We start from the raw sequence: 9374 nt of genomic DNA, 5'->3' as shown, positions 1-9374 counted from the left end.
GCCACACTTATCAAAGTTCAATCTCTTTGTGCACAAGCAGTTGGAGCTCAGGACCCTCCTTCTTCACCCTGCGATCCCCTCGGACCACCTCGTCCTGCCGACTGGCACCAACAACGGTGGTCGACCAGACACTCCACATGAGCCTGTCTCCGTCTCCTCTCCTCACTGAACATCCTGGACCTCAGACTCCTGATCGGGGTCCAACCCCTTTAATGGACTCACAGCACCTTATCCATCCTCTGTCTCTCTCTCTCTCCCACCTTCTGCCCAAAAACCAGCGCATACAATAACTTACAGACACACATAACGAAAAATATCTATCCCAATTGGTTCATAACACCCTCTTATCAATAACATAATCCAAACAAACTGCTAGCGGGAGGACTTTCTCAGCAGTTAACATAACAAAGAAGCCATTTCAATTATAACATAACAAAGAAGCCATTTTAACGTCTCTATTTCCTGAGGAGACTGAGGTCCTTTGACATCTGCCGGACGATGCTGAAGATGTCCTACAAGTCTGTGGTGGCCAGTGCTATCATGTTTGCTGTTGTGTGCTGGGGCAGCAGACTGAGGGTAGCAGACACCAACAGAATCAACAAACTCATTCGTAAGGCCAGTGATGTTGTGGGGATGGAACTGGACTCTCTGACGGTGGTGTCTGAAAAGAGGATGCTGTCTAAGTTGCATGCCATCTTGGACAATATCTCCCATCCACTACATAACGTACTGGGTGGGCACAGGAGTACATTCAGCCAGAGACTCATTCCACCGAGATGCAGCACAGAGCGTCATAGGAAGTCATTCCTGCCTGTGGCCATCAAACTTTACAACTCCTCCCTTGGAGGGTCAGACACCCTGAGCCAACAGGCTGGTCCTGGACTTATTTCATAATTTACTGGCATAATTTACATATTACTATTTAACTATTTATGGTTCTATTACTATTTATTATTTATGGAGCAACTGTAAGGAAAACCAATTTCCCCCGGGATCAATAAAGCACGACTATGACTATGACTATGACTACGACCAATTAGCCTATGCAGTAACATAAAAGAAGAAACCCCTTACAGTAAAATGTGTGCAAGATAGTTTTTTGCAGCAATACATAGAGGTACCAACTAGAGAAGGGACAGTGTTGGATCTCCTGTTAGGGAATGTGATAGGTCAGGTGACAGAGTTTTGTGTTGGGGAGCACTTCGGGTCCAGTGATCACAATGCTATTAGTTTCAATATAATTATGGAGAAGGATAGGACTAGACCCAGGGTTGAGATTTTTGATTGGAGAAAGGCTAACTTTGAGGAGGTATGAAAGGATTTAGAAGGAGTAGATTGGGACAATTTGTTTTATGGGAAGGATGTAATAGAGAAATGGAGGTCATTTAAAGGTGAAATTTTAAGGGTACAAAGTCTTTATGTTCCTGTTAGGTTGAAAGAAAAGGTTAAAAGTTTGAGAGCGCCATGGTTTTCAAGGGATATTGGAAACTTGGTTCGGAAAAATAGAGATATCTACAATAAATATAGGAAGCATGGAGTAAATGAGGTGCTCGAGGAATAGTCATAGTCATAGTCATACTTTATTGATCCCGGGGGAAATTGGTTTTCGATACAGTTGCACCATAAATAATAAATAGTCATAGAACCATAAATAGTTAAATAGTAATATGTAAATATGTAAATTTTGCCAGGAAATAAGTCCAGGACCAGCCTATTGGCTCAGGGTGTCTGACCCTCCAAGGGAGGGGTTGTAAAGTTTAATGGCCACAGGCAGGAATGACTTCCTGTGACGCTCTGTGCTGCATCTCGGTGGAATGAGTCTCTGGCTGAATGTACTCCTGTGCCCAACCAGTACATTATGTAGTGGATGGAAGACATTGTCCAAGATGGCATGCAACTTGGACAGCATCCTCTGTTCAGACACCACCGTGAGAGAGTATAAGGAATGTAAAAAGAATCTTAAGAAAGAAATTAGAAAAGCTAAAAGAAGATATGAGTTTGCTTTAGCAAGTGAGGTGACAATAGATCCCAAGGGTTTCTGCAGTTATATTAATAGCAAAATGTTAGTAAGGGATAAAATTGGTCCCTTAGAGAATCAGAGTGGACAGCTATGTGTGGAGTCAAAAGAGATGAGGGAGATTCTGAACAATTTCTTTTCTTCGGTATTCACTAAGGGGAAGGATATTGAATTGTGTAAGATAAGGGAAACAGGTAGGGAAGTTATGGAAACTATGATGATTAAAGAAGAGGAAGTACTGGCGCTTTTAAGGAATATAAAAGTGGATAAGTCTCCGGGTCCTGACAGGATGCTCCCTAGGACCTTGAGGGAAGTTAGTGTGGAAATAGCAGGGGCTCTGACAGAAATATTTCAAATGTCATTCAAAACGGGGATGGTGCTGGAGGATTGGTGTATTGCTCATGTTGTTCCATGTTTAAAAAGGATTCTAAGAGTAAACCTAGCAATTATCGGCCTGTGAGTTTGACGTCAGTGGTGGGTAAATTGATGGAAAGTATTCTTAGAGATGGCATATATAATTACCTGGATAGACAGGGCCTGAGTAGGAACAATCATCATGGATTTATGCATGGAAGGTCATGTTTGACAAATCTTATTGAATTTTTTGAAGAGATTACCAGGAAAGTTGACCGGGGTAAAGCGGTGGATGTTGTCTATATGGACTTCAGTAAGGCCTTTGACAAGGTTCCACATGGAAGGTTAGTTAGGAAGGTTCAATCATTAGGTATTAATATTGAAGTAGTAAAATGGATTCAGCAGTGACTGGATGGGAGACACCAGAGAGTAGTGGTGGATAACTGTGTGTCAGATTGGAGGCTGGTGCCAGCGGTGTGCCTCAGGGATCTGTACTGGGTCCAATGTTGTTTGTCATATACATTAATGATCTGGATGATGGGGTGGTAAATTGGATTAGTAAGTATGCAGATGATACAAAGATAGGTGGAGTTGTGGATAATGAAGTAGGTTTTCAAAGCTTGCAGAAAGATTTAGGGCAGTTGGAAGAGTGGGCTGAAAAATGGCAGATGAAGTTTAATGTTGATAAATGTGAGGTGCTATATTTTGGTAGGACTAATCAAAATAGGACATAGATGGTAAATGGTAGGGAATTGAAGAATGCTTTAGCACAGAGGGGTCTAGGAATAATGGACCATAGTTCCCTGAAGGTGGAATCTCATGTGGATAGGGTGGTGAAGAAAGCTTTTGGTATGCTGGCCTTTATTAATCAGAGCATTGAGTATAGGAGTTGGGATGTAATGTTAAAATTGTATAAGGCATTGGTGAGGCCAAATTTGGAATATTGTGTACAGTTCTGGTCACCGAATTATAGGAAAGATGACAACAAAATTGAGAGAGTACAGAGGAGATTTACTAGAATGTTACCTGGGTTTCATTACCTAAGTTACAGAGAAAGGTTGAACAAGTTGGGTCTTTATTCTTTGGAGCGTAGAAGGTTGAGGGGGGACTTGACAGAGGTATTTAAAATTATGAGGGGGATTGATAGAGTTGACATGGATAGGCTTTTTCCGCTGAGAATGGGGGAGATTCAAACAAGAGGACATGAGTTGAGAGTTAAAGGGCAAAAGTTTAGGGGTAACATGAGGGGGAACTTCTTTACTCAGAGAGTGGTAGCTGTGTGGAATGAGCTTCATGTAGAAGTGGTTGAGGCAGGTTCGATGTTGTCGTTTAAAGTTAAATTGGATAGATATGTGGACAGGAAAGGAATGGAGGGTTATGGGCTGAGTGCAGGTCGGTGGGACTAGGTGAGGGTAAGAGTTCGGCACGGACTAGAAGGGCCGAGATGGCCTGTTTCCCTGCTGTAATTGTTATATGGTTATATGGTTTGCCTTTCCTTTTGCCATGTTTTTGTGTATTATTTTGCTGTATTTAACGTGCAATAAAACGAGTTACTGGCCAAAAGTGACAATTGCATCTATTGAATGTTTGCACAAGCACATTAATAAAGCAACTTATTAAATGTATTAAACATGTCTACATCAGTGTTATCTTGTATTTCCACACAATGTTACATGAGGCTGTTACACATCTATTGTCAGATATTGTTGTGGTGTTGGAGGTTGTGTTCAAGAAAACAATGAAATATCGCTCTGCTGCCACCATTTGTTCCGGCACGTCATGACAGCGGTTTTAAAAATAGCTGGTTACACCGTACACACTACGGGGATATTAGGCGTTTTTAGATTCATTCACTCTGGAGAGTGTTTCTGAAAATCTCCGTTTTCAGGGGAGAAATACGCCATTTCAGTGTGGACGAAGGTTCAAAACGAAGAGAAAAAGCTTTGGTTACGGATTTATCCGGTCTAGTGTGGACATAGCCTCAGTCTGATTAGGTATTTGCATTAACAGGCAAGTGTACAGGTCTATAGGTGTGTCTGATAAATTGGTCACTGAGTCTGGTTATATATTTGCATTAATGAACAGGTGTACAGGTGTACAGGTGTGTCTGATAAAGTGCTCACTGAGTCTGATTAAATATTTGCATTAATGAGCAGGTGTACAAGTGTAAAGGTGTGTCTGATAAAGTAATCATTACGTCTGACTAGATATTTGCATTAACGAGCAGGTGTACAGCTGTACAGGTGTACCTGATAAATTGGTCACTGAGTCTGAGTAGATATTTGCATTAACGAGCAGGTGTACAGGAATGTCTGATAAATTGGTCACTGAGTCTCAGTAGATATTTGTGTTAATGAGCAGGTGTACAGGAATGTCTGATAAAGTGGTCACTGAGTCTGATTAAATATTTGCGTTAATGAGCAGATGTACAAGTGTACAAGTGTGTCTGACAAAGTGGTCACTGAGTCTGATTAGATATTTGCATTAATGAGCAAGTGTACAGGTGCACAGGTGTGTCTGATAAAGTGATCACTGAGTCTGATTAGATATTTGCATTAATGAGCAGGTGTACAGGTATACAGGTGTGTCTGATAAAGTGATCACTGAGTCTGATTAGATATTTGTATTAACGAGCAGGTGTACAGGTATACAGGTGTGTCTGATAAAGCAGTCACTGACTGTAGATTATTTGCAGATGATGTCAGAATGATTAACAGTGTTTACAATGTACAATGTCCACACACTGTATGAGTGGAGTTACAGTGGAATTATCCTTGCCTGATATTTATTGCATTAGATTTCGATTTCCTAGAGACATGGATTTTTGCGCTGCATTTTGAATACCGTAAACCAAATGTTCACCTTAGCTCTCCCCTGATTTATGAAGAAAGCAAAAAGGGATGAGGAACGTGTGTTCAAATCCTGGAACAATTCCATTGCACCCATGTATTAGCCGATTGTTAGTGAGATTTCCAAAAGTAACAATGCCCTCTGTTCCCACGAGTTTTCAAGCAAGTAGTCTGAGATTCATCAGTGGCTGAGAACAGGACCCTTGACAGCCTTGGCTTCCCATCACTGATTATATTAGACTTTACTGATTCATTTATTAGTTATTTAGAGATACAATGCCCTCCTGTGTCATAAGGTGGGCACTGAAAGGTGGACCCAAATGCAAGGCACAGACACTGAAGTACTAGGAGCAGGACAAGATGTGTCAAGAAAGCAAGGGAAGTGGAGAAGAATCGATGCTGGACAAGACACAGGCCCTGGGCAAGACTAGGATACAGGGCCTGGGCTAGGACTAGACTAGGACAGCGGGACCTGGACAAGCAACAAGGAACTTGGAACCTGGACAAGGACTCCGAGCCAAAGACTGGACAGGGACCCGGAACCTGGGTCTTGACTCAGGCTTGGACTCCGGATCTAGGCGAGGACAAGACATGGCAAGGCAACAGGACTGGACGTGGCGGCAGGACGAGGGACCAGAACTGGATGAAGACACGATGCTAAGACTTGGTCTTGGGAGACAGGAACACAGAACACGGAGCCTTGGTCTTGGGAGACAGGAACGCAGAACACAGAGCCTTGGTCTTGGGAAATAGGAACACAGAACATGGAGCCTTGGTCTTGGGAAATAGGAACACAGAACACGGAGCCTTGGTCTTGGGAAATAGGAACACAGAACATGGAGCCTTGGTCTTGGGAAATAGGAACACAGAACATGGAGCCTTGGTCTTGGGAAATAGGAACACAGAACATGGAGCCTTGGTCTTGGGAGACAGGAAAGCAGAACATGGAGCCTTGGTCTTGGGAGACAGAAACATGGAACACAGAGCTGGGACGCCTCCTTGGGAACAGGACGTAGGGCTGGGACTCATGCACAGAATGCTGAACACGACAAGACAGTTCTCAACACAAGGTAGCGGCAAACAGCCGAACCTACCTAGTGCAGATGTGGACACAGAGATGGTTCTCAACACAAGGTAGCGGCAAATGGCCGGACCTACCTAGTGAAGGCGAGGACACAAAGAGACAGTTCCAAACAATGAAAGACAGTTCCTTATCTAGACATAACAAGGCTCCGGTCTTGCTCCGGCGGTAGAACTTGACAGCGTTACAGGTGAGGACGCAGGTGAGGGTGCAGGCAAAGGCTTCAGGCAAAGGAAGAGGAGGAAGGTGAAGGGAAGGGAAGGGAACAGTCCAGCAATTGAAGCTGAACCCAGGAGCTGTTTATGTAGCAGTCCAAAATGAGAATCATGTGTCTCAATTAAGGCACACAACAGGACAAGGGAAAACCAGAAAACCTGGAATAAGGGTCCATGGACCGGCCCATGAACTGGAATGTGAACCTCACAGCCCGGACCGTGACATCCTGTCCCTGCAAATGACACCATCCAGCAATTCCCCCAGCCACCCCAATTTAACTCCAACTTGATCACGGGACAATTTACGACCTACCTGGCCCGGGGAAGATCCACACTCCACACGGGGGTGGGGGAGGTACAGAAGAGGCTGGGATTGAGCACCAAACTCCGACAGCCCCCAGCTGTAATGGTGACGCGCAAAGTGTTACTCCGCCATGGTATGATCCATGCTTCTGAAAAGGGGCTAATCGAAACAACAGACGTGCCACATGCCTAACCGCGCTCAATGAATAATGAGACGGCAACAATCCAAGGCTTGAAATCCCCGTCAAGCAAACCACATCAATCTACACTAACGAGGCTCGCTCCAAGTTTCCCATTAACTGCCCGCAGTGCTGTTATCAAAACCAGACCAATCTCAGCCAGCCCAATGCTGGAAAATATTCAACAACATCTTCCTTGGAATTAAAATGCCTGCCACCGGTTCGAGGTTTCATCAATTTTGTCAAAAATCTGGGAGAGCAGTAGTGCAGCGAATCGCTATGAATGGGGAGCATTTACTCCAAATAAAGTCCAAGAAGGTGTGCGAATATGTGCCACAGAGACATCACAGTCTCAAGGGGCTGAATGATCTCCTATCGTTAGGGTTGCCAACTGTCCCGTATTAGCCAGGACATCCCGTATATTGAGCTAAATTAGTTTGTCCCATACGGGACCGCCCTTGTCCCGTATTTCCCCCACTAATGTAGAGCGTTCCTATGAAACCGTTCGTAAGCCGAAAAGCAATTACCATTAATTTATGTGAACACAAAGAATTCTGCAGATGCTGGAAATTCAAGCAACAGACATCAAAGTTGCTGGTGAACGCAGCAGGCCAGGCAGCATCTCTAGGAAGAGGTACAGTCGACGTTTTGGGCCGAGACCCTTCGTCAGGACTAACTGAAGGAAGAGCTAGTAAGAGATTTGAAAGTGAGACGGGGAGGGGGAGATCCGAAATGTTAGGAGAAGACAGGAGGGGAAGGGATGGAGCCAAGAGCTGGACAGGTGATTGGCAAAAGGGATATGAGAGGATCATGGGACAGGAGGCCCAGGGAGAAAGAAAAGGGGGAGGGGGGGAAACCCCAGAGGATGGACAAGGGGTATAGTCAGAGGAACAGAGAGAGAAAGACTGTGTGTATATAAATAAATAACGGATGGGGTACGAGGGAGAGGTGGAGCATTAGCAGAAGTTAGAGAAGCCAATGTTCATGCCACCAGGTTGGAGGCTACCCAGACGGAATATAAGGTGTTGTTCCTCCAACCTGAATGTGGCTTCATCTCCCATTCTGACATGTCTATCCATGGCCTCCTCTACTGTAAAGATGAAGCCACACTCAGGTTGGAGGAACAACACCTTATATTCCGTCTGGGTAGCCTCCAACCTGACGGCAACCTAACCTCACAGTGGCCCACTTTCCATTTCCCAGAGAGAAGGTCGAGAGGGAGCCAGTAAGTTAAACACAGGCTGGGTCCACGGAAAACAAGTCACCACTAAGCTCAAAGTGACAGTGTGGAGTAACACCTGAATCTCCAGTAAACGCCTGTTAATTTAACCCATGCGACCCCACGCACATACATGCAAAAGAAAGACCAGTGTAAATTTAAAGTTGGGAAGCTGAATCTTACTTTGAGATTAAGCTTCAGAAATAGGCCTGAGAACACTCTACTCCCCAAATGGTCAAAACAAAGCCAGGTAACGAGGTCCAATTTCCACATTCAATTATCATCCCAGGAACTCCCTTTCTTCTTCATGAACAGACAACGAACTATCCTGAGCATCTGCAGAATCTCTTGTGTTTATTCCTCTCCATAGATGCTGCCTGACCTGCTGAGTTCCTCCAGCATTGTGTGTGTGTGTGTGTGTGTGTGTGCGTGTGTGTGTGTGTGTGTGTGTGTGTCTGTGTGTTACTCTGGATTTCCAGCATCTACAGAAACTCTTGTGTTTGTTCCTCTCCATAGATGTGCCTGACCTGCTGAGTTCCTCCAGCATTTTGTGTGTGTGTGTGTGTGTGTGTGTGTGTGTGTGTTGCTCTGGATTTCCAGCATCTGCAGATTCTCTCTTGTTTGTGACGAGCGAGTGGTGTCTCTGTCTCCCAGATGAAAACAGCAGCAGTAACAGTGAGATCACTGGAGTTGAGGGTGACGCTCTCCTCAGGGGTTGTCTGCAGCAGCCAATCTGGGACCCCCGCGCTCTCTGGTGCAGTGTGGGCACATGGGAGTGGTGGCTCTGGCTGGTGGTTTGGGTCTTCTGGATGTTCAGGACTCTCCTACCTGTCACCACTGCCTGTAAACAAACCTTTTCATCAAGGCTCCTGCACGCTTGATGGGACCCCCCCCCCACCCCCTGGGGGCAAATTTCTCTGGGCGATGCACTCACTTTTCCCGACGGAATTATCTCCGCGGGGAGAGTCGATCTCAGTGAATGATTTCTGGGACTTCGTGGGGTGGGTGTCATTCGCTGTCTGGAGATTGTGGTTTCTCGCTCTGAGCAGGGCGATATTACCCATCCAGAATCGCTCCATAATCAAGGTAATGGCACCGTTGTTAATTCCTGCCTTCAGTAAATGCTATTCAGCTGCAGAAAAGCTACTCACTCAAAT

Source organism: Mobula birostris, chromosome 20 (assembly GCF_030028105.1).
Source record: "Mobula birostris isolate sMobBir1 chromosome 20, sMobBir1.hap1, whole genome shotgun sequence".
In the NCBI taxonomy this organism is placed as follows: domain Eukaryota; kingdom Metazoa; phylum Chordata; class Chondrichthyes; order Myliobatiformes; family Myliobatidae; genus Mobula; species Mobula birostris.
The sequence above is the reverse complement of the archived record's forward strand: the minus strand, read 5'-3'. Positions refer to the sequence as shown.